Source organism: Podarcis gaigeae (genome assembly GCF_964106915.1).
Source record: "Podarcis gaigeae genome assembly, chromosome: 11".
NCBI lineage: Eukaryota > Metazoa > Chordata > Lepidosauria > Squamata > Lacertidae > Podarcis > Podarcis gaigeae.
The window spans coordinates 52,929,060-52,951,289 of record NC_139687.1 but is presented as its reverse complement, the minus strand read 5'-3'; the positions used below and the strand labels follow the sequence as shown (position 1 = coordinate 52,951,289).

Genomic DNA, 22,230 nt, shown 5'->3' with positions numbered 1-22,230 from the left:
AAGAAAATATAATGAAAATGATATACAGATGGTACATGACCCCAGTTAAGCTTGCCAAAATATACCACTCGTCTGACAATAAATGTTGGAAATGTAAAGAAAATGAAGGAACATTCTTTCACCTCTGGTGGACTTGCCCTAAAGTGAAGGCCTTCTGGGAAATGATATATAATGAACTGAAAAAGGTATTTAAGTATACTTTCACTAAGAAACCAGAGGCCTTCCTTCTGGGTATTGTCGGCCAGAAGGTGTCAAAGAAGGACAGAACTTTCTTTATGTATGCAACAACGGCAGCAAGGATACTCATCACAAAGAACTGGAAAACTCAAGATCTACCCACGCTGGAAGAATGGCAGATGCAGCTGATGGACTATATGCAGCTGGCGGAAATGACTGGCAGAATTCGAGACCTGGGAGAAGAAAGGATTGAAGAAGATTGGAAGAAATTTAAGATTTATCTACAAAATTATTGTAATTTGATGGAATGCTAAGAAGGATGCTTGATTATAAACAATTGGCCATCACTAAATTAGATGAGTATTATTAGACTATATTGTAATGATTGGTTATAAGATTACAAATAAGATGGTAATTTGCTTGAAAAATTTTATGAACAATGTAAGTGCGATCGGATGACGCGAGGAAGTCCAAAGATGTTATGAAATTTTGTAAAGACACAAACAATGCTGTTTTTCATTTTTGTATCTCTTTTATTAAAAAAACCTAATAAAAATTTTGGAAAAAAAAAATAAACCAAAGTTTGCCACCATCTGAAGAGATGGCAGTCAACAGCTCAGCTGCTGCTTCTGTCATATAGAGTGTTGAGAAGGGCAGATCCTGAAGAAGAGATGAGGCTCTATGTTCATAGAATCACAGAACTGTAGAGTTGGAAGGGATCCTGAGAGCCATTAAGTCCAACCCTCTGCAGTGCAGGAACAACAAGGCGGAAGTACGAGACTGTGGCGATCACACAGGGTCCCCAGAGATTTAACAGTCTATTGATCCCTGTGCCACCACTGTGTTCGTTTCCCTGCTGCCACCAACCCGTTACTCTCTGGTAAAACACTGAGTCCAGACAGTTGTTAAAAGTGAGCCAAAAAAACCAAAAACAAGTTTATTTTACAAACATTAACAAGTTTATGGTTTCTCAGATAATATTCCTGTAAGTATCTTAACTTCAGTTTCTTTACCGGCCTATACCTTCCTAATACCTTCTGACTGATTATCTCAACTGTTTGACTGACTCCTCTTAACAAATTCTCTCACTCTCTCACACCAGACTAGCCCAACCCACAGACTTATCTTCTCCGTCTTTTCTAACTCCAGACTGTCTTCTCAACCACCCTAACTCTAACTCCTCCTCAAAAAAACCCTCTGTGCTTAACCTTATACACAGTTAACTCTGTCCCTTGGGTTCCCATTGGTTAGTCATGTTTACAATTAGTTAACCCTTTCCTTATGAACCCAGTATGATGTCTCACACCTAGGAGGGCAAACGCCACAGAGACCCCTTATGAATCACACACAGCGGCTCTGTTTCACACCGAGTACACTGGCAATCTTCCCCCCATTTGGCAAAGTGGGGAAATAACTCCCAGGTTCAGTCCCACTGCATCAGAGGCAACCCACCTGTGCAGATCCTCACAACTTGCAGTCCAGGGGGAAAGCCATTGCTGAATGCTGGAACATTTGAACATTGAACATTTGCGTGCAGAAGGTCCCGGGTTCAGTCCCCACCATCTCCCTGTAGAGAACCCAGCCTAAAACCCTGGAGAGTTATTCCAGTCTGTGCAGGCTAGATGCACCTATGGCTTGCTTCAGTTTAATCCTGCATCCTTTGTTCCTATACCTAAGTGCGAACATAACTACATCAAGTCATAGTTCAGAGGTATAGTAAAGGTAAAGGTAAAGGTACCCCTGCCCGTACGGGCCAGTCTTGACAGACTCTGGGGTTGTGCGCCCATCTCACTTAAGAGGCTAGGGGCCAGCGCTGTCCGGAGACACTTCCGGGTCACGTGGCCAGCGTGACATCGCTGCTCTGGCGAGCCAGAGCCGCACACGGAAACGCCGTTTACCTTCCCGCTGGTAAGCGGTCCCTATTTATCTACTTGCACCCGGAGGTGCTTTCGAACTGCTAGGTTGGCAGGCGCTGGGACCGAGCAGCGGGAGCGCACCCTGCCGCAGGGATTCGAACTGCCGACCTTTTGATCGGCAAGTCCTAGGCGCTGAGGCTTTAACCCACAGCGCCACCTGCGTCCCGGTTCAGAGGTATAGTTGATAATAAATAAGATGGGTGCCCCAGATGGATGGATACAACTGTTGCTGCTTGTCAGACATTCTCTACATGTAATTGCTCACCACTCCTTGACATCTGGTACTCTTGACCTCCTACTCTCCTGACAAGTTGTTTGCGGAGAAACTGAATAGCAGAAGTTAGTGAGTGGTCTGGGAGAGAGGGGGAGAAGACGAATAACTTCAATTGACTTGGAGACAGTGATTTGACCCTCGAGTATGAAGAGGCTGCTTTTTTGGGCAGAAGCATGAAGCTTTTGAATGTGTTGGGTGATGTGTTGGGTTTTGTTACTATTGAAGCAGGCATCCGTATGCAACCTTCCAATACGTGCATGGAAACTGCAAGCACTTATTAAGTATCTGTAGCCCAGTGAGAAATGAATGAACAGAACTAGGTTGGTTTGGAAGCTGGCAGAGAACTGACATGTGTGTCCTCCATATGGCTTCTCTGGTTTTACCTGGCTGCATGAGAAACAGGTGCTTCGTTTGGGATAGCATCTCTGCTTGGAGAATTTGAGAAGCAACTCAGCCCCACAATTTCTCTGACCCTGAATGTTTTTATCTCTGCACTGGAAGTGTGTGTGTAAATAAAAACAAATCTCACAAAACAATCATTGTCCACATATTCATCTGGAAGGGATTAAGTTGCTGCAATGATAAAATAAAATCATTTTCTTCCTTTAATCCCCCCGAGTTCTGACCTTTGTCATCCTTTGATCCCGGCAACTCAACCAATCCAGAGTTTATTTTATTTTTTTAATTGACTGGCTGCTGGTGTTGGTATAGTTAAAAGTAAGCACATCCCAGAGACAGTGTTAGTCAGAAGCATGGACTTTGGAGCTATCCTGGAAGTAGGGTCCAAATCTGCTGGCTTTTGGTCTAGTTCCCTCTGTGGTGATAAATATGTGCCTGGACTGTAAAGGTAAAGAGACCCCTGACCATTAGGTCCAGTCGTGGACGACTCTGGGGTTGCGGTGCTCATCCTGCTTTATTGGCTGAGGGAGCCGGTGTACAGCTTCCAGGTCATGTGGCCAGCATGACTAAGCAGCTTCTGGTGAACCAGAGCAGTGCATGGAAATGCCATTTACCTTCCCACCAGAGTGGTACCCATTTATCTACTTGCACTTTGACGTGCTTTCAAACTGCTAGGTTGGCAGGAGCAGGGACCGAGCAAAAGGAGCTCACCCAGTCACGGGGATTCAAACCGCCAACCTGCTGATCAGCAAGCCCTATGCTCTGTGGTTTAGACCACAGCACCACCTGCGTCCCTCTCGTGCCTGAACTGTACTACTTCAAATTTTGGTTCCTGGTCATATGGTGGAATACTCCTCCATAGAGAAAGCTGAAATAAAACCCCCAAGGTACCAGGAAAAAGAATATAACACCCTGCTTACAAGTTGGCACTGTGTGTCAATGTGCTGCCCGGCCAAGTTCAATGAGTTGCTACTAATATATGAGTCCCTCTACTTCTTTGGCTATCACTCGTAGCTGAGTAAGATTGACTTCCATTAACACAGTGTTCAGGTTTAAATTGGGTTTTGGAAGACATCTCGTTGTGAATTTGGGTAGATGGTGCTTTGCCACGAGTGTCTGTTTAGTAGGATTTTCAATGCACCTGCTGGTGTTTGTGCTTTAAACTTTTTTTTACTGTACATCGCATTGAGATGATTGCAGTACTCCCCCCCAAAAAAAAATATGTTTAGGGGTACTCTCATTTTGACTCAAATCAGAAAAAAATAAATACAATACAGTGGTACCTCGGGTTACATACGCTTCAGGTTACATACGCTTCAAGTTACAGACTCTGCTAACCCAGAAATAGTGCTTCAGGTTAAGAACTTTGCTTCAGGATGAGAACAGAAATTGTGCTCCGGCGGCGCGGTGGCAGCAAGAGGTCCCATTAGCTAAAGTGGTGCTTCAGGTTAAGAACAGTTTCAGGTTAAGTACAGACCTCCGGAACAAATTAAGTACTTAACCAAAGGTACCACTGTAAATGGACAAAAGTACAAAGATTCACAAAATGTTTAGGGGTATACGTACCCCTGCATCCTCCCCCGAAAAAAGCGCTGGGTGATTGTATAGCAGGTGTTGGAGATTATGATTAATAATAAAAGAATGATAACAATGACAACATTAATAACTTTAAAAACAAACAAAACACCTCCTAGGCTGGAAATCCTCCTCACTGACTTGCTAGTCTTACAAATGGAGTGGTTTGTTTGTTTGTTTGTTTGTTTGTGGGACTATTGAACCTTTTATGTCACTACCTGCAATCTAAGATAATAGAGCTGGGACACTGGTTTACCATCTCAGAGCTCCCACACACAACCTGTTTATTGAGCATGAATCCCTTATTTATTTGCACAAAGCTTGCAGAGAGGTTATATGATGTCCAATCTTTATTGAGCATTTGTTCTGATGTTATTTTTTTTATGGGCAATTAAAAAAAAGAGAGAATATCACCAATGCTAAAAGAAAAGTATTACTGTGGTGAGCGGCATAAAAAATAATAAAATTACAAATCCTTGCGTCTGTGAATACTTTAGGCCTGTGCTGAAAAAATGCTCCCTTTTTATCAACCCATTTGCAAATGGTGAATTTGGGGCACCTTTTCTGGTGGGCAGTTTCAGGAGCCACAATTCAGCCCCCCAAAATTGGACTTTTTAAGGAGGAGGGTGAAGAGGAGCAGGGCTTCCCCCATCCCCCTTTCTCTTTTGAAACTGCTCAATAAAATCAGCCTGCTCTTTTATTTCAAAGCTTATAGCTCTTTTATTTCAACTATTAAAAAATGAAGCGCAATAAAGAGAGGAAAATCCCCATCACTGATTCCATAAGACCCCTCAAGTCCCCCTAAAATGCTGTTATATGATTCATGCCATCAGGGCCAGCAGCAGACTTCCATGCTCTCTTGGTCTGGTCTTTATTTATTTTCTGGATTGTAAAATCCTTAAAGCACAGGTATATTTGTGAATACAAGTGTGGTAATATCAATTGACCCAGACTCTGGGTTATTACTGGAGCCTTCTCCCATTCTTTTTCATTTGTCTATTAGTTTTTCATTTTATATCTCCAGGACTATATCCACCTGTTTGAGCCAATGCCTTTAAAAATAACTGAATGTATTTTCACTGTTTTTCACAAATGCCAAGTTACAATTTCAAATAGGTTCTCTTTAAGATGATATGTAAATGTTAAAACAATCAGATGACAATCCTTTCTTATTTACCAGCAAAATGAAAAGAAAAATGTGCCGGTAATGCAGGGGTAGCTTCCATTGCAGATTCCTTTCTAGGTCACAGACCACATGCACCAGCCAGATAATAATAATAATAATAATAATAATAATAATAATAATAATAATAATTTATTATTTATACCCCGCCACCTGGCTGGGTTTCCCCAGCCACTCTGGGTGGCTTCCAGTAAAATATTAAAATACAATAATTCATCAAATATTAAAAGCTTCCCTAAACAGGGCTGCCTTCAGGTGTCTTCTAAAAGTCAGATAGTTGTTTATTTCCTTGACATCTGGTAGGAGGGCGTTCCACAGGGTGGGTGCCACTACTGAGAAGACCCCCCGCCTGGTTCCCTGTAACTTCGCTTCTCATAGTGAGGGAACCTCCAGAAGGCCCTTGGCACTGGACCTCAGTGTCCGGGCAGAATGATGGGGGTGGAGACACTCCTGCCAATGATGCACACCCAGGCATCATTGAACTAGATGTGAATCACCAGAGTCATAGAATAGTGGAGTTGGAAGGGACCCTGAGAGTCATCTAGTCCAACCCCCGCAATACAGGAAACTCAATGAAAGCTCTACTTAACTTCTACTTAAACATCTCCAAGAAAGGAGAGTCCACCACATCCCAAGGGAGTCTGTTCCACCGTCAAACAGCTCTTACTGTCAGAATGTTCTTCCTGATGTTTACAAGAAATCTCCTTTCTTGTAACTTGAAGCCATTGGTTCAAGTCCAACCCTTCAGAGCAGGAGAAGATAAGCTTGTTCCCTCATCCATGTGACAGCCCTTGAGATATTTGAAGATGGCTGCCATATCTCCTCTTAGTCTTCTCTTTTCCAGGCTAAACATACCCAGCTCCTTCAACCATTCCTCATAAGACTTGGTTTCCAGACCCTTAATAATCTTGGTTGGCCTCCTCTATGTGTTCCATGTTCATTGTCAACATCCTTTTAAAATTTTGATTCCCAGAATTTAAGAAATATATATTCTTCACCGCTGAGTATGACAGGGATGTATCTTCCCACACATTTTGGGGGAAAAAATCAGATGATCAGATGCTAGCCAAATGGAAAATTTGTAACATTATTGGGTCAATGGTTCATCTAGACAAGTAATATCTATCCTGACTGGAATGTGCCCTCCAGTGTTCCAGACCAGGAGTCTTTCCAAATCCATTCTGGAGATGCTGAGCATTTAACCTTGGGTCTTCTTCATGCTCTATCACTGAGCTACAGCCCTTCCTAAGAGCTTCCTCAGTACCCAAAGGCAACAGCTGGACTTTGTGAGCCACTTCACAAGACCTTCCTAGAAAAGATGAATAAAGAAAGTAGATGGGGAGAGGAGGAAGGAGAGGACCATCTCAAAGGTGGCAAGGAGCTCCCCACCCATTTGGCTTTCATTAGCTGCAGGGAGACTTCTGGACTGGATGAAGAGTTTGGATTTGATATCCCGCTTTATCACTACCTGAAGGAGTCTTAAAGTGACTAACATTCTCCTTTCCCTTCCTCCCCCACAACAAACACCTTGTGAGGTGAGTGGGGCTGAGAGACTTCAAAGAAGTGTGACTAGCCCAGCAGCTGCATGTGGAGGAGCGGAGACGTGAACCAGGTTCACCAGATTATGAGTCTACCACTTTTAACCAATACACCACACCTGGCTCTGCATTTGTTTACCCCCAAAGGTGTGTTGATATTGGTTCAAGAGCTCCATACATAGCCTGAATAAGCAATTTAAGTTTACTTATCCCTGTACCCCCAGATAAGCTTTGCACTTTCCAAGATCACGCACCTCCATGACCTACTGGTGTGTCTTCTTTGAGGTGCATAACTTGACAGGTTTGCCTATACCTAGGTTCCACCCAAACTTATTGAAACCCCCGTTTGAAACACAGCACCTAGTGCTTGTTTTATGACTTTATGGTTGCACCAATTTGTTTCGCAGCACCTTCCCTCTGTCCGTTCAGGCACACCTCCCCCTTAAAATGATTGCTGTCCTTTCTGCAGAGTATCTGAGAACAGCAATCCTTCAAACATTCATGTTTCTGGCCTTTCCCTGAACATCACTATGAGGTCTTCCTTTGTGTTTTCTTATTTACCTCCTTGGTGCGAGCTTCTTTCGAGACAGCACAGTGTGGTTAATGCACCGCAACAGAGGTTTTCCCTACAACCAAAGCTGGTTTAAATAAGAGCAGAAATTAGAACATAAAAATAATCCTAAGAAGCAAATGCAATTATTTTGTGATTTCTTCCCCCCCCCCCCAACTTGGTAACATTAAAGTTTTAAAATAACAGAAAATTGCAAGGTGAGATTGAATGCAGCAGATAGCTATAAAGATTAATTGCACAGATAAGGTCTCCTCTCTTCTTATTGGTTTTATAATAGACACTCCTCAATGCCCTCTCTGAATGCATTCCAACAGCAGAAGGAAGAGCAATGGGAGATGGGGATGCAAATGGAGGGGCAGTGGGAAGCAGCATTTAAAGGGAGAAGAAACGAATTGCTCAAATTAAATCTCCCACTAAAAAATAAAATAAAAAAAAGGCATATGAGAATGGAGGGTCTAATATAGCTATGTTATGAACGGCCTGCATTCACTTTGTAAACAAAACTCCCCAACACAAATGCAACTAAGGGAGACTTCATTAGATACTTGTCCCTTGTGTGACCTTTTTGATGCAAGACTTTTTCATGGCACTACAGTGGTACCTTGGTTCTCAAACGCCTTGGTACTCAAACAGCTTAGAACCCAAACACTGCAAAACTGGAATTAAATATTCCTCTTTGCGAACCTTTCTCAGAAGCTGAAAATGCCCTGTTTTGAGTGTTACGCTTCTGATTTGAGTGCCGTGCTTCTGTTTTGAGTGTCACACTGAGTTCTGTCTGTTTTTGCTATTTATTTTGCATTTTTGTTTTGTTTTTGTGACTGTGGGGAACACAGTTCAGCTACTGATTGATTGTGTGACTCCATGTTCAATTGCTGTTTTAGGGGTTGTTTTTAAAAGTCTGGAACGGATTAATCCATTTTGCATTACTTTCTATGGGAAAGTGAGCCTTGGTTTTGGAAATCTTTGGTTTTGGAACGGACTTCTGGAATGGATTAAGTTTGACAACCAAGGGACCACTGTATCTCAATACACTTTTGGGCAAGGAAATAAACAGGTCAAGCCTAAGACAAAAGGGCTTAAATGCCTGTTTCCATGCCACCATGCGAAACAAATAGTCCAGATTTGAGAAATGCACATTTATTTAAGGTGTCCGTGCACTGCCTTTTCAATTAAGAAAATAACCACAAAGCAGCTTCCAGCCTGGAATGAAAGAAATGCCCTGTTTTGAGTGTTTTGAGTGTTACGCTTCTGATTTGAGTGCCATGCTTCTGTTTTGAGTGTCACACTGAGTTCTGTCTGTTTTTGCTATTTATTTTGCATTTTTGTTTTGTTTTTGTGACTGTGGGGAACACAGTTCAGCTACTGATTGATTGTGTGACTCCATGTTCAATTGCTGTTTTAGGGGTTGTTTTTAAAAGTCTGGAACGGATTAATCCATTTTGCATTACTTTCTATGGGAAAGTGAGCCTTGGTTTTGGAAATCTTTGGTTTTGGAACGGACTTCTGGAACGGATTAAGTTTGACAACCAAGGGACCACTGTATCTCAATACACTTTTGGGCAAGGAAATAAACAGGTCAAGCCTAAGACAAAAGGGCTTAAACGCCTGTTTCCATGCCACCATGCGAAACAAATAGTCCAGATTTGAGAAATGCACATTTATTTAAGGTGTCCGTGCACTGCCTTTTCAATTAAGAAAATAACCACAAAGCAGCTTCCAGCCTGGAATGAAAGAAAAACAACAAAACGTTATTTTGCATGGTATCCAGCCAAGTAGATCTGCTGCCTCAAGGATTGTCTGCTAGCCCAATGGAAGTTCCTCTCCTCACATGCACCTTCCCCAAATCTCCTCTGGAGAGTTGTGAGAACCTCCAGAACAGATGTAAGGGGCACTTGAGGAGAAGAGAGGGAGGGCAAGTTCTGCTGCACCACCAAAAGACCTTGGATAAGTAGATCTCCACTCTAGTCAGTTGGAAAGCTAAACCATGGTTTAGCATTACATAAAGAAGCAGGCACAAGCCTTGGACTCATGCCCTTCCTCCTTCCTTTGAATTGAAATACTTGTTTGTCGCTTGTATAACTTGGATACAGTGAGATTACACGAGCAACCCCCCACTCAGCTCTCTTAGTCTTATTTCCCCTCATTTACTGATGCACACCCACCAAACCTGAAAGTCAGTTGCCTTGTTGTTATCTATTCATTCAGCTGCCTAACAGCCCATGGATAGAAGCAGTTCTTTACCATGTTGGTGCATCTAATCATGCCTGAGGGCAGGAGATCAAGAAAGTGCTGGCCAGAGTGTGAATCATTCCAGAGAATTTTCCTCACTCTCCTGAGGCAACGTTCTTCCGCTATTTCATCCAGCGGATTCACGGGACAGCCCATAATATCTTGTGCTGTATTCACCACCCTCTGTAGGTACTTCCTATCAGTTGATGTCAAATCAGCGTACCACACCGTGATGCAGTATGAAAGGACACTTTCTATTGTGGACCGGTAGAAGGAGATCATCAGATGTTGATTGACATTGTTCTTTTGCAATACTCTGAGGAGATAGAGTCTCTGTTGGGCTTTCTTAACCACCTGGGTTGTACTGATTTTCCAGGTAAAGTCTTCACTGAGATAAACTCCTAGGAATTTAAAGAAATTTGCATTAGACATTAAAAAATATCTGAATCTGGTTATCTTTGATATCTTTATGCACATAAAAGGAAGGGAAAGAGAAGCAGACCATTAAAAAAGCGGTGCTGCTGTGTCGAACTCCGAGACAATGTATTTTCACTTCTCTAAGTTGTCTGTATGATTTTGTACATAGTTATGTAAGTTTATGATGGTCCCCCCCTCTTTATTGTGAACTGTGGGAAGGGAAAATATGGTTTTCTCTTAGTTTTTTTTCCTTTTTGTTTGTTATTGCTGTTACACAGTTTTTTAAAAAGTTTAATAACATTATTTAATTGAAAATAAAAAAAGTTTGAGTAGGAACAAAGTCTCTATAAAATAAAGAATCAATAAGGCATCAGGAGAGGCATCAGGAAAAAGCATTAAAAAACAACAACCACCTCAGTCTTTCTGTACGAAATATTCAATAACGCAGCATCTGTTGAGGGAGCACTCTCAGATAAACCAAATGGCACATATGAAACTCAAACTGAGATAGAGGCATTCCTAAAATTCTCAAAAGTTAAAATTTTGGCCAGTTTTATAACTAGTTTGAGTGTAGTTGTAAATAATGCAATAATAAAAGACGGCAACATTGCAAGATCATTAACTGACAATTGCAAAATGTAAGAAAATTTAAAGAAGCATGCAATAGTACACCTACCATTCCCTTTAATATTCTTCAGTTCTCATGAAGAAAGGTTGCAGTGTTTGGAACATTATTGTTTAGAGAAAAGGCAAGTAAGAGGTCATATGATAGAAATTGATAAAATTATGCATGGCAAAGAGAAAGCGTCTAGAGAAATATTTTTCTCCCTTTCTCATATTACTGGAATTCATGGAAATTCAGTGAAGCTGAATGTTGGGAGATTCAGTACAGGTCAAAAAGAAGTACCCACAACACATAGTTAAACCACTCTGTTCTGGTTACAGATAGGTAGCTGTGTTGGTCTGCCATAGTCAAAACAAAACAAAATCCTTCCAGTAGCACCTTAAAGACCAACTAAGTTAGTTCTTGGTATGAGCTTTCGTGTGCATGCACACTTCTTCAGATACACTCCATGCATGCACACGAAAGCTCATACCAAGAACTAACTTAGTTGGTCTTTAAGGTGCTACTGGAAGGAATTTTTTTTTGTTTTCACTCTGTTCTGGTTTGGTCAAACTCAGCACCTGCCGTCCTTTGTCAAGCTCTGAGCACCACAAATAAAGGAGATTGACAAGCTTGAAAGTGAGCAGAGGAGGGCAAGCAACATGATCAAGGATCTGGAAACGAAGTCTTTTGAAGAACAGTTGAAGGAGTTTGGTGTGTTTAGTCTGGAGAAGAGAAGACTGAGAGGTGGTATGATAGTCATCTTCAGATATCTAAAGGCCTGTCACATGGAAGATGGAGCAAGATTGTATTCTGCTCCTCAGAGGGTAGGACCCAAACCAATGGATTCAAATTACAAGAAAGGACATTCCGGCTAAACATCAGGGAGAACCTTTTGATGGTAAGAGCTGTAAAACAGTGGAACAGATTCCTCGGAAGGTGGTTGGGTCTCCCTCGTTGGAGTTTTTTAAGCAGAGGGATTCTCTGTGATTCTTGCATTGCCATTGGGGATATTGGGCTCCCTTGCAACCTTATAATTCTGCGATTTTATGAGTTGGCAGTAACATCAAAAAGTGGGGGAAGTGTTCTTGTGCTCAGGTCCAACTTGCACTCCCCACAGGCATCTAGTTGGCCACTGTGAGACAGGATGCTGGATCTCACAGGCTCATATGTTCAAAATGCCACAACAAAAGGGATGGGGGAAAATGAGAAGGAAATAATTCAGCAGACTAACAGAGTTTAATTAATTATTCTACCTACAAAAGTGTTCACACACTATTAGCTATCTTAACAACCAGTTTTACAAATGACATATCCCCAAATAACATGTCTTGTTCCCTGTATTTTGGTTTCACAATGCTCTGCTCGGCATTGTGTTTTCTTTTGTTTTGACATTGCATTTCAGTTTGTGATGTCACACTTTGTTTTGAGATATCCAGTTGTTTTCCTACCACTGGCAAATTAGACCTTTATCGAATCAAAACAAAACTTACAATGTTAAACAGAACTATAAGTCCATGAAGGTACTTAGGGCTAATTAAACTTATCAAGGGCTTCTTTAGCTATAACAAGCATCTGTAATCTGAAATACAGGCGTCTCCTCACTTACATTCCTTTGTGAAAACCCCTATACTGGGGAACACCATCTTAAAAGCCTGTAAATAACTTCTAAACCTCTAAAAACCCTCTTGAAAAATCCTCCAAACTTCCTTTCTCACACTCTTCACAGGCTTCAAAGGTTAGCGCAAAGGCTTGTGGGGTTGCAGTTGCAAAGGTAGCTAGGACTGCCAGTTGTTTTCCGGCTGTTTTCATGCAATTTTTGCAGTTTCCTGCTTTTTGGGGGCCATTTTTGTATTTCCGTCCCTTTCTACAGATTGAATCAATTTATTTAATTATTTCCCAGTGCCACACGTAAACGTGGTTGCACGCAAGTTAAACATGCATATGTGAGGAGACGCCTGAAATTTAAGTCACCCTCTGGTCTTTGCAAGCCCCACCATTGCAACCTTCTAAACATACCAAGTTGTAGAAGGCCTGTAGCTCAGTAGTTAGAGCATCTTCTTTGCATGCAGAATGCTCCAGATTCAATCTTCAACATCTCCAGGCAGGGCTGGGAGAGACCCCTGCCTGAAACCCTGATGAGTCACTGCCACTCAGTGTGGACAATACTGAGCTAAATGGACCAATATCCTGTCTCATCCTATGACAGCTTCCTGTTTTGTTTTGTTCTCATAGAAGAAGCCATCTTCCCCATTATTGAGGTTCCTCTGGTTCTGTCAATGGGGGAAAGGAGAAACTTAGTGCTACAGTTTTAGCTATTATGGGACGCTGGGGAAACAAAATGTATATCTCAATATTTCTGGCCTCTGGCTTTCATTGCAGAGCTCTATGGAGGTGGGAAGAGGAAAAGGCTAACCTCCAGCAAGTAGCAGGGAGATTGGAATAGATTGAGAAATAGGCTCGTGTCAGAGGATGAATGGACTTGGATGGGTTTGGAGAAGGACAATACATTTCCTACTTCAGAAGGAAAGATTCTGACTTATTCCAAACCAATTCAAGGTGCACTGTGAAATGTTTGTGGAATCTGTTGCGTCAAATACCAGGGATGTGCATAGAACCGTCTACATAAGAGGTTCATCTTTGCTGCCTCTTCTTGGCATGATTTATGTTGGTTGCTGGACATGCAAATAGGTCTGAGTGTTAGGATATTTCCGTTCCTCCTTAAAAAGGGAGTAGGCTCTTGTGTGTCACAAGCCTGCGTACTTCCTGCTCACAGGGAGTTTCCGTTTTGTATATAGCTTTTGTTTTCTGGCTGTTTCCTCGACATTGAAGCAAGCAGTCATGTTTTTCCTTTGTTCTGACCAACGTTGAATAAAGCTGTAAAATATGCTCTCCTGGGTGAATCTTCCGTTGTCTGCGAAAAGGGCGTACATGAGTCCTGGAATGTGTCTGAGGCTCGTGTCGCTAATTGACCGATGCTGTTCCCATGGGAGACTGATGATCGTCTGCAGACGACGTGGCCTGCATGATGGCCTTTGCCTCCCTGGCAGTATCCCAACACTGAGGTGGTATAATGGCCGATGCCACAAAGGCACCAACATCTCTTTAACCACCTAAGAGCAGTGCTGTCATGACTAGGGCATTTGAAGGAGCTTTCTGAATCTTTCTCTCTCTCCAGTGAAAGAACATAGATTCCAAACGACAATCTTTACCTTTCATTACCTCTTCTTCTTCAAGTTGTTTCACGTTCATCTGTGCCAGCAAAGCAGATTAAAAAGTGCCCAGGAACAAGACTTACATTATTATGAAACAGTATTCATTGGTGCTAGGAATGGATGAATCTGTCACTTTCAGTTTCTCCCAGTTTTCCAATCTTAGGTTCAGCTCAGTTAGGATTTTAGTGTGACTTCTTTGTATAAAAAATTGCCTAATGTAGACATTTTTTTTTTATTTTTTTGCAAAGTGATGTTCCCTGATATAATGGATTTCTGCATGCTATTTTAGAAATAACTTTTTCTGGCTGGGGAACTGCATTGCCACATTCAGAGACATGTGAAATTCAAAGGATGGCTTTGCTTCAGTTTGTATGGGAAAGTGCAAATTAGTTAGGTTCACCTTTAAATGCAAACTGAATTAAATTTCTTCTCCAACTGTATCTGGTACCCCATATCAGCCCTTCCTTTGCTGAAGTTAATGGGAGTTATCTGGAAGGCACTAGGTTGATTAACACAGTTATATAAGTGCAATGGTTCTAGGGGCTGCTCGTGCGTAAACTGGTGCAACACCTGTCTGGGTTGCCTGAGTGAACCTTTTCTGTCCGGACAGCCACTCACCCGTGGCTGTCTCAATCGCCGGCAGAATCCGTCAGTGGGCGTTTCTTGAACTTCTTCCAGCAAAGAAGCTCTTTGACGCATAGTCTCCTCCTACTCTCTCTGCGCAAAAGCCTTCTACGCAAGGAGAGTGTGGGCAGCGGAGGACCCTTACTCTCCCCGCTGGTCCTTGGCAAGGAGTCATGGGACCGCCTCGCCGATTCCCCCATCTGCCCCCCTTCTCCACTGGTGCTATGCTAATTCTCTTCCCCAGAAGATGGGCTGCCTCTCCCCATCCCGGGACGCTCTCTGGGACCCCTCCGGAGCCCGCTCTCTCCCTCCGGCCCTGATGGCAGTTCCCTGACAATAAGGTAATGGTTTTATTGCTGTTTAAGTGTTACAGTAGATGCCAACAGTGGTTTTTTATATTAAAAAAATCATAATCATAAATATCACATACCCATGAACAGCATGATGGCAACAAACAATAACAGCATCAAGCTTTGTAGCAAAGTTCTAACAAAATGTCCCTGAGGCAGCAAACCACATTATTATTTTTGAACAAAATTGCTTCTAATCTTGGCAGCTGCAAGAGGACACAAAGCCACATTGTAGCTTACCTGTTTGGCTTTGTCGTTCGGCAGGCGCTCTCCTTTGAAGCAGATTGGCTGAAAATGTATTGTGTCTGAAGGCCTAGAAAGGAATAATTGTTTCTTCTTTGTGTTCAGTGGGCCAAAAAAGCCTTGTAATCCTGAATGTTCTCCAGTGACTGCTAAGTCTTGAATGGCTTCTTAGCAAAGTATCCCTCTTAAACACTTCTACACATCATTTGAAATTAAAGATCAGTGGGAATGTCTTCCCGCACATCCAAGGGAAAAAGAAGAGGTTGTCTGTGTAATATATCAGGGAAGGGGGAGAAATCTACACTTGAAGTGATGCCAGATCAGCTTGAACATCTATGCTTATTTGTTTATATTGTGCCTCCGTCCCCCCTCAGATCTGGGACTCGAGGTGGCTCGCAAAAAATTAAAACAAACACAGATAAAACACCCAAAACTAAAATCATATAAAAGATAATATTTTAAACCTCATTACAAAAAACCCCCCCTAATATTTAAAATCTAGTAAATAAATCTTCCGTCAGGCATGGGGAGTCCTCCTCTCCCTTCGGTAACTTCAACAGATAAGAATTAATGAGCAGCTGATAGATTTATAGTCCTTTTATTACAGTGGCGCTGTGGGTTAAAACACAGAGCCTAGGACTTGCCAATCAGAAGGTCGGCAGTTCGAATCTCCGCAAAGGGGTGAGCTCCCGTTGCTCGGTCCCAGCTCCTGCCAACCTAGCAGTTCGAAAGCATGTCAAAGTGCAAGTAGATAAATAGGTACTGCTCTGGTGGGAAGGTAAACGGCATTTCTGTGTGCTGCTCTGGTTCACCAGAAGCGGCTTAGTCATGCTGGCCACATGACCCGGAAGCTGTACACCGGCTCCCTCGGCCAGTAAAGCGAGATGAGCGCCGCAACCCCAGAGTCGGCCACGACTGGACCTAATGGTCAAGGGTCACTTTACCTTTACATGTTATGAGCACAAATACACAGCTCTCCGCAAGGAGGGCAGATGGCTAATCTAATCTTCCTTCCAACTACTGCAGTATTTTGGGTGCCAACAGGAAGTCCCTCTCTCCCTCTGACTCCTTTGCTCTCTGATATGTTTGGACCTCCGAGTCTGTGGTGAGGGGGGGGGTCTCCGATGCTCTCAAGTGATGTCTCAACTAGCTCGCTTCTGGCTCCGTTGTCATTATCTCATAACTAGGTAACTCCCCCCCTAAGCTGTTCAGCTCCTGTCTCTCTCTTTGCTTCTGAATACGCTGTGGACAAAAGGGGTGACTCTTCCCCCTCCAACTCCAAGCTGGTCTGCCATGGAATGCATTCCCAAGTCCATATATATATATATATATATATATATATATATATATATATATATAATTTTTCTTTTTCATTCATTACATACATCTCAGATTCTTAACATTTATTATGTATTCCTTCCTCCCTCCCCTCCTAGGTTTCCCCCAACTTCCACTTCTGGTTTGTTTCTCCCTTCACCCACTTTGCTACCTCCTAACAGAAAAAATTATTAGTAACATAACATCAAACATAAAAGTAAAAGTAAACACACCATAATATTTCTCTATCTTCTCAACATTTTCTAATACTAATACTGTGGATGTTTATTTAAATCCTGCCATCAAGTCTATCAGCTTTCTTTGTTTCTGCAAGTATTTAGTGTATTTTTGGTCTTTGTTGGAAGCTGCCCAGAGTGGCTGGGGTACAAATTAATAATAATAATAATAATAATAATAATAATAATAATAATAATAATAATAATATAAACGGTTCCCATTCTTTTTCAAAGTCACTGTCATCTTTTTCTCTTAGTCTGTCTGTCATTTTTGTCAGTTCTGCATAGTTCATCAACTTCTCTTGCCATTGTTCTTTAGTTGGTATTTCTCCAGTCTTCCAGTTTTGTGCAATCAATCAACATTCTTGCTGCTGTGACTCTTCGCCCTCCAGCTCTCCATCGGAGAGAAGATGATCTGCCATGGAATGCATTCCCCAGTCCTCATCTTCAGACTATTCTACTAAAGACAGTGCAGCACTATTAAAATACCTTTCCTTAAAAGCAGTCATTTCCTAAAACCCTGCCTGAAGTTTGTGCTGTTTTGTTTCGAAATCCACACTAGGGATTCATGTTTCTTCTTACACGCCTAGTTCCGGGCCCATTAAGGACGGGTGCCTTTGCCCGGTAGCGCTGTGGCTCCATAAATACTGGGCATCTCCTGCTAGAGATGGCTGCTGTGCTCTGTCTCACAACCTGTTGACTTGTGGCTGCATAAGAAGATCAGAAACAGAGGAGGCAGACTTTCTCTGCAGGGGATCCTTGTCTCTGCCAATTGGATCACCTGGGCATTCTCTGCAAAGCTTATATTTCAGAGCAGGTACGGCAATAGGTTGTGACATGTGATCTAAGCTGTCACTGTTGGTTTAGATGGCAAATGCTCTATGATACTGGAGGATAATTTAATGCAGGATGATGAACTAGTGAATTGATATTTGGCAGCAGAGTAGGAAAAGGAGACTGTCTTGCTCTGCTTTGGAGTTATCGCCTTAGGATCTTGAAAAGAAGAAAACTGAAAGGAGAAAGCCATGCAATAAAAAGGGCTGTTCTTGGTGTTTTTGTTTTTTTAAAAAAAGTTTCTCATCCATCTTCTTTAGTGCCTGTTCTGGTACCAGAGGTATGTATGTTTGTGCATTACATGAAATACCATCATTTCATTAGCCTGGCTCTAAGCCATTCAATTTAAAGACTTTCATAGATAGAGATTGCAGATGTGGGTGCAATATGGGTGTTACTATTTCCAAATGTGCTTCCATGTGGGTGGGAGGGAATCCTCCATAAATGTGCAAATATAGCATCTTTCTTTCTTTGGCGATCACTTGTAGCCGAGTAAGATTGCCTTCCATAAACACGGTTTTAACAGTGAGTCCGTAAGTGACTGTGGAGGCCAATTCTGGATCCACGTGTCCTTCCACAGTGGGGACATAGGTTTCCAGGTGGGAGTTGATCGTGGTGAGGGTTTGCCAAGCGTGCCTTCCTCTTAGCACATTTCTCCCTTTCGTCCTTAATTTGAGCGTCTTCAAAGCCTCTGACACCTTTGGTAAAGGCTGTTCTCCAATTGGAGCACTCGCATGCCAGTGTTTCCCAGTTGTCAGTGTTTATACTACATTTTTTTTAAGATTTGCCTCGAAAGAATCTTTAAACCTCTTTTGTTGACCTCCTGCATTACTCTTTCCATTTTTAAGTTTGGAGTAGAGCTTTGGCAGACGATAATCAGGCACCCACCCAACATAACCAGTCCAACAAAGTTGATGTTGAAGAATCATTGCTTCAACACTGATGATCTTTACTTCTTCTAGTACACTGCCATTAGTTCGCCTGTCTTCCCAAGTGATGTGTAAAAAATCACTTCATGGAATCTTTCGAGGAGTTGGAGATGGCATTTATAAGTGATCCATGTTTCACAGGCAATCAGTAAGATTGGTAGCTTTGTAAACAAGCATTTTGGTTTCCCTGTGAATGTCCCAGTCCTCAAACACTTCAATCAGAAGAAAGCAGCACTTACCAAGCTCAGGCGATGCTGGATTTTGGCATCAATGTTGGCCCTTGTGGAAAGATATGGCAAACATAGCTTGTCAAGGAGTGGACTAGGCTAATTCCTACTGTGCTGCATTTCTCCATGCAAAGGAGCATTCTGAAACATCACATACATGCACACACAACACATTCTGAAGTGCAAGAGCCCAGAATTCTGCCAACTCCCTTTGCCATCACTTAGGAATATAAGCACCTGCCTTATAAGTGAGTCAGAACATTGGCTTCTCTCACCCAATATTGTCTACACTTTTTGGCAGTGACTTTCCAGGGTTTTGTACAGCATCCATGAGTCTTTCCTAGCCCTGCTTGAAGATTCCAGGGACTGAAACTGGGACCTTCTGTAAGAGGAGCATTTGCTCTCGCTGACGCATGTCACATTCATTGTACCTTGCTGAGTTGCCCTTAGTTCTGGGCCAGTTGGAGCAGCACTGATCGTAGTTGTTTTGCAGTTCCCAATGGACCACATGCCCTCTTCATTACAAGTGCTCCAGGTCTATATGTCAAGAGCGATGAGGGCCCCCGTTCACTGCAGCTCTCATTGCAAGGCAGAGCTCCCCGCTGTGAGTGGAAGGTACGGTAGCAAAGCGTACAAGAGTTCGATGAAGAGCAGCAGGAGGTAGTCATTAGTGGTTTGGGTCAGAAAGTCAGTTGTCCAATTTTATAAATAAATGCAACTGCAGTTAGAGGAATGCAAGAGCTCTGGCACAGCCTGAATGATCCTGTTCCATTATGTGGCCTCAGAGGTATGGTAAGCAAATACGGGATGTTTATTAAAAGGAGCTCCTCAATAGGAATGGGCATTTTCATATTGAATATTAATACACAACAGCTCAGAGAGTATAGCAAGCAGTAGATTTAGCCCACTTTATTAGTGCAACCACAGCATATTACATTTTACACATGGGGGACAGATGCATGCTCTATTGTATTTCCCCTCTTCTTAATTAGCCAGTGTTAATAAGCTTCTACTGACATTTTACTTCTTTCCCTGCTTATTAGATTCTTGCTAGGCTTGAAATCATCCCTACAGGCAAACAAAATAAGATAAGAGAGGGGTGGAAAGGTGCATTTGAATGCCGGAATGCTCTGAAGCAGACAGAATGTGACCCCCCCCCCCCAGATAAGCTCTGTTGAATTTGATTTAGTTTAATGGGAGACTTCATCCTGTGCTCAAGCAGCCAGAAGCAAACCACATTTCCCAGATATCCTTCTGCTGGGAATTTCCTGTTGGCAAGACTTTAAGGACAGAGGTTGCCAATCTTTTGTGGGTACATTTGGATTTTTGAGTGAGTGCTCTGGGTGTTGTCCCCCCCCCCCAATCACTTCTTACCCCAATTTCCTGGATCTGCCCTAACCTCAGGACAGGAAGAGAAAGCGCACACACATTTTGCACCCCCAAATTTATTCTTTGGAAAAGGCACTCCTCTGAATTTTTCACTGCAGTGCTCCCATCAAACAAAGTGGCCAGAAATGTACATGTTGGAGAAACATGCACACGTGTGTGTGTGTGTGTGTGTGTGTGTGTGTGCTTGAGTGTGTGTGTGTGAAAAGTCACACATAATGTTTGGAAAAATTGTGCACAAAATGTGTGCATTAGTAAAAACTGCATTCGAAAAGGTGTTTACTATGAGAAAGTTACACTAAAATGCTAATAAATTTTCACCAGGGTTTTTTTTTGGGGGGGGTGGAAATTGCTGAGGAAATGAAGAGCTGAATTTAAAATTGTGGGGGGTGGTGGTGGTTGAGAAATTGAGAAAAACAGATTTGCCTATGCCTCGCTGGAGTTGGGAAGCCTTTTCTCAAACTGATTTTGAACTTTCTTCATAGTTTGGTTTGAGGAATGGAAGCAGGAAGAACTCTATAGGAAAGATTGGAGATGGCACTGAGATGATAAGGAAGCTTTCAGAATAGCTGGATCATTTTAGTTGAGAAATTCTCCCTCAAAATGGACAAAGGTTCCAATTCTATCTGAGGTCCCGAACGGAAGGACTCCCTATGAAGTGCTGTGGGTACGTTTGTTACAGGTCTCAGACATTTCTCTTAAAGCAAGATTTTGCAGTGAAAGTTGAGGTTTCTGCTAAGGAGAAATGTCTGAGGACTGTTGCAAGGAGCCCAAAGAATCTCCCATTATAGCTGGGAGGCAAACAAGGCAACCACTCTGCTGAAAACAAGCAGATCTGGATCTGTGCATGGAACTGTGATTAGGGATGGGGTGGGATTTTATTCAGTTCAAATTTAAGGGTGAATTTGCCCAATTTTCGCTTTCTGAAATGCTATGCAAACCAAAACAGCCATCCTTCAAAAGTCACATTTCTCTGAATTTTGCAATGCAGTTCTCCTGCCAGATATTCATATGAATACATATACTAATGAAAGCAACACATAAAAGTCGCAATATTAGAGAAAAATGTGTATATTAGGAGAAATTGCACAAAAGTGTGCAAATTTGGAGAAATTCACTCTAAAGTTCTGGTGAATTTTCACAAGGACTATAAATATACTATGGTGGACATGTGGAGAAATGAACTTAGGACTGGACAAATGAGAAGCTGAGACAAACTGGATCTGACATATTTGTTCATCCCTAGAGTTGACCCTATGGGAACCATGTGCATATTCCGTTGGACTCCACTATAGAAGAAAGGTGGGATAAAGCATATAAGAAACTATTTTAAAACAAAGTACATAATACCAGTGATTCACTGTGCCATTCGGTATTTTATCTAATAGGCATATACAGTTTTTTATTCAACAAATATTGCTGAAGGGGAACCAAGATGAGGTGGATCAATAAATATTTCTAAAAGGGAATGAAGATGAGGTTGATCAAATGTTAGACTGGGTGAATGCTTAAAGAAATAAATAACTGAGCAGACACATTCACCACACACAGAGATCCTGCCAATAATTCCTGTTATCTGAAAATGTCAAGCATTATTTTCCTAGCTGCCTGACAAGGGAAATCCCATTTTACAAAGAAAATATTACTGATATTTTCTGCAGTGGGAGGGTGGGTGGAGAAGAGGAGGAGATGTTTTCTTTTCACTTCAGTTCCACTCATCTCTGGCCATGTATTATTGATTGGGAGCCCTCTTTGGATTATCGCCATGCCTCTTGCTCACTTACTAAACCGTAAATATTCACCCATGCATTCCTGCAGACAATTTGTTTCTTTGCAGGAGGTTATGTGGAGTGGGCAAATATATACGTGCAAGAGAGGCTGCCTGAAAAGCAGTCTAGTGGAGATCTGTGCCCTCGAGCTCGCTTAAAATAAACACCTCGCAGCTCACTTCTGGGAAGGATAGCTGTGCTTCTTTTCAGCTCGATT

The 22,230-nt window shown here is 42.2% G+C and overlaps 1 protein-coding gene and 1 long non-coding RNA gene across 4 annotated transcripts in view; one reads left to right on the top strand and one right to left on the bottom strand.

Moving 5' to 3' along the window:
• Nucleotides 1-10,214, bottom strand: part of LOC310827234 — a 65,875-nt gene extending 55,661 nt beyond the window's left edge. The window contains exon 1 of the long non-coding RNA XR_014556241.1: nt 9,976-10,214. This is a non-coding gene — a long non-coding RNA (uncharacterized lncRNA). The remainder of the gene's footprint in view (nt 1-9,975) is intronic.
• The window catches only part of DCC (DCC netrin 1 receptor), a 947,660-nt gene that overhangs the window by 530,660 nt on the left and 394,770 nt on the right, over nt 1-22,230 (top strand). The gene's annotated exons all lie outside the window — the stretch shown is intronic.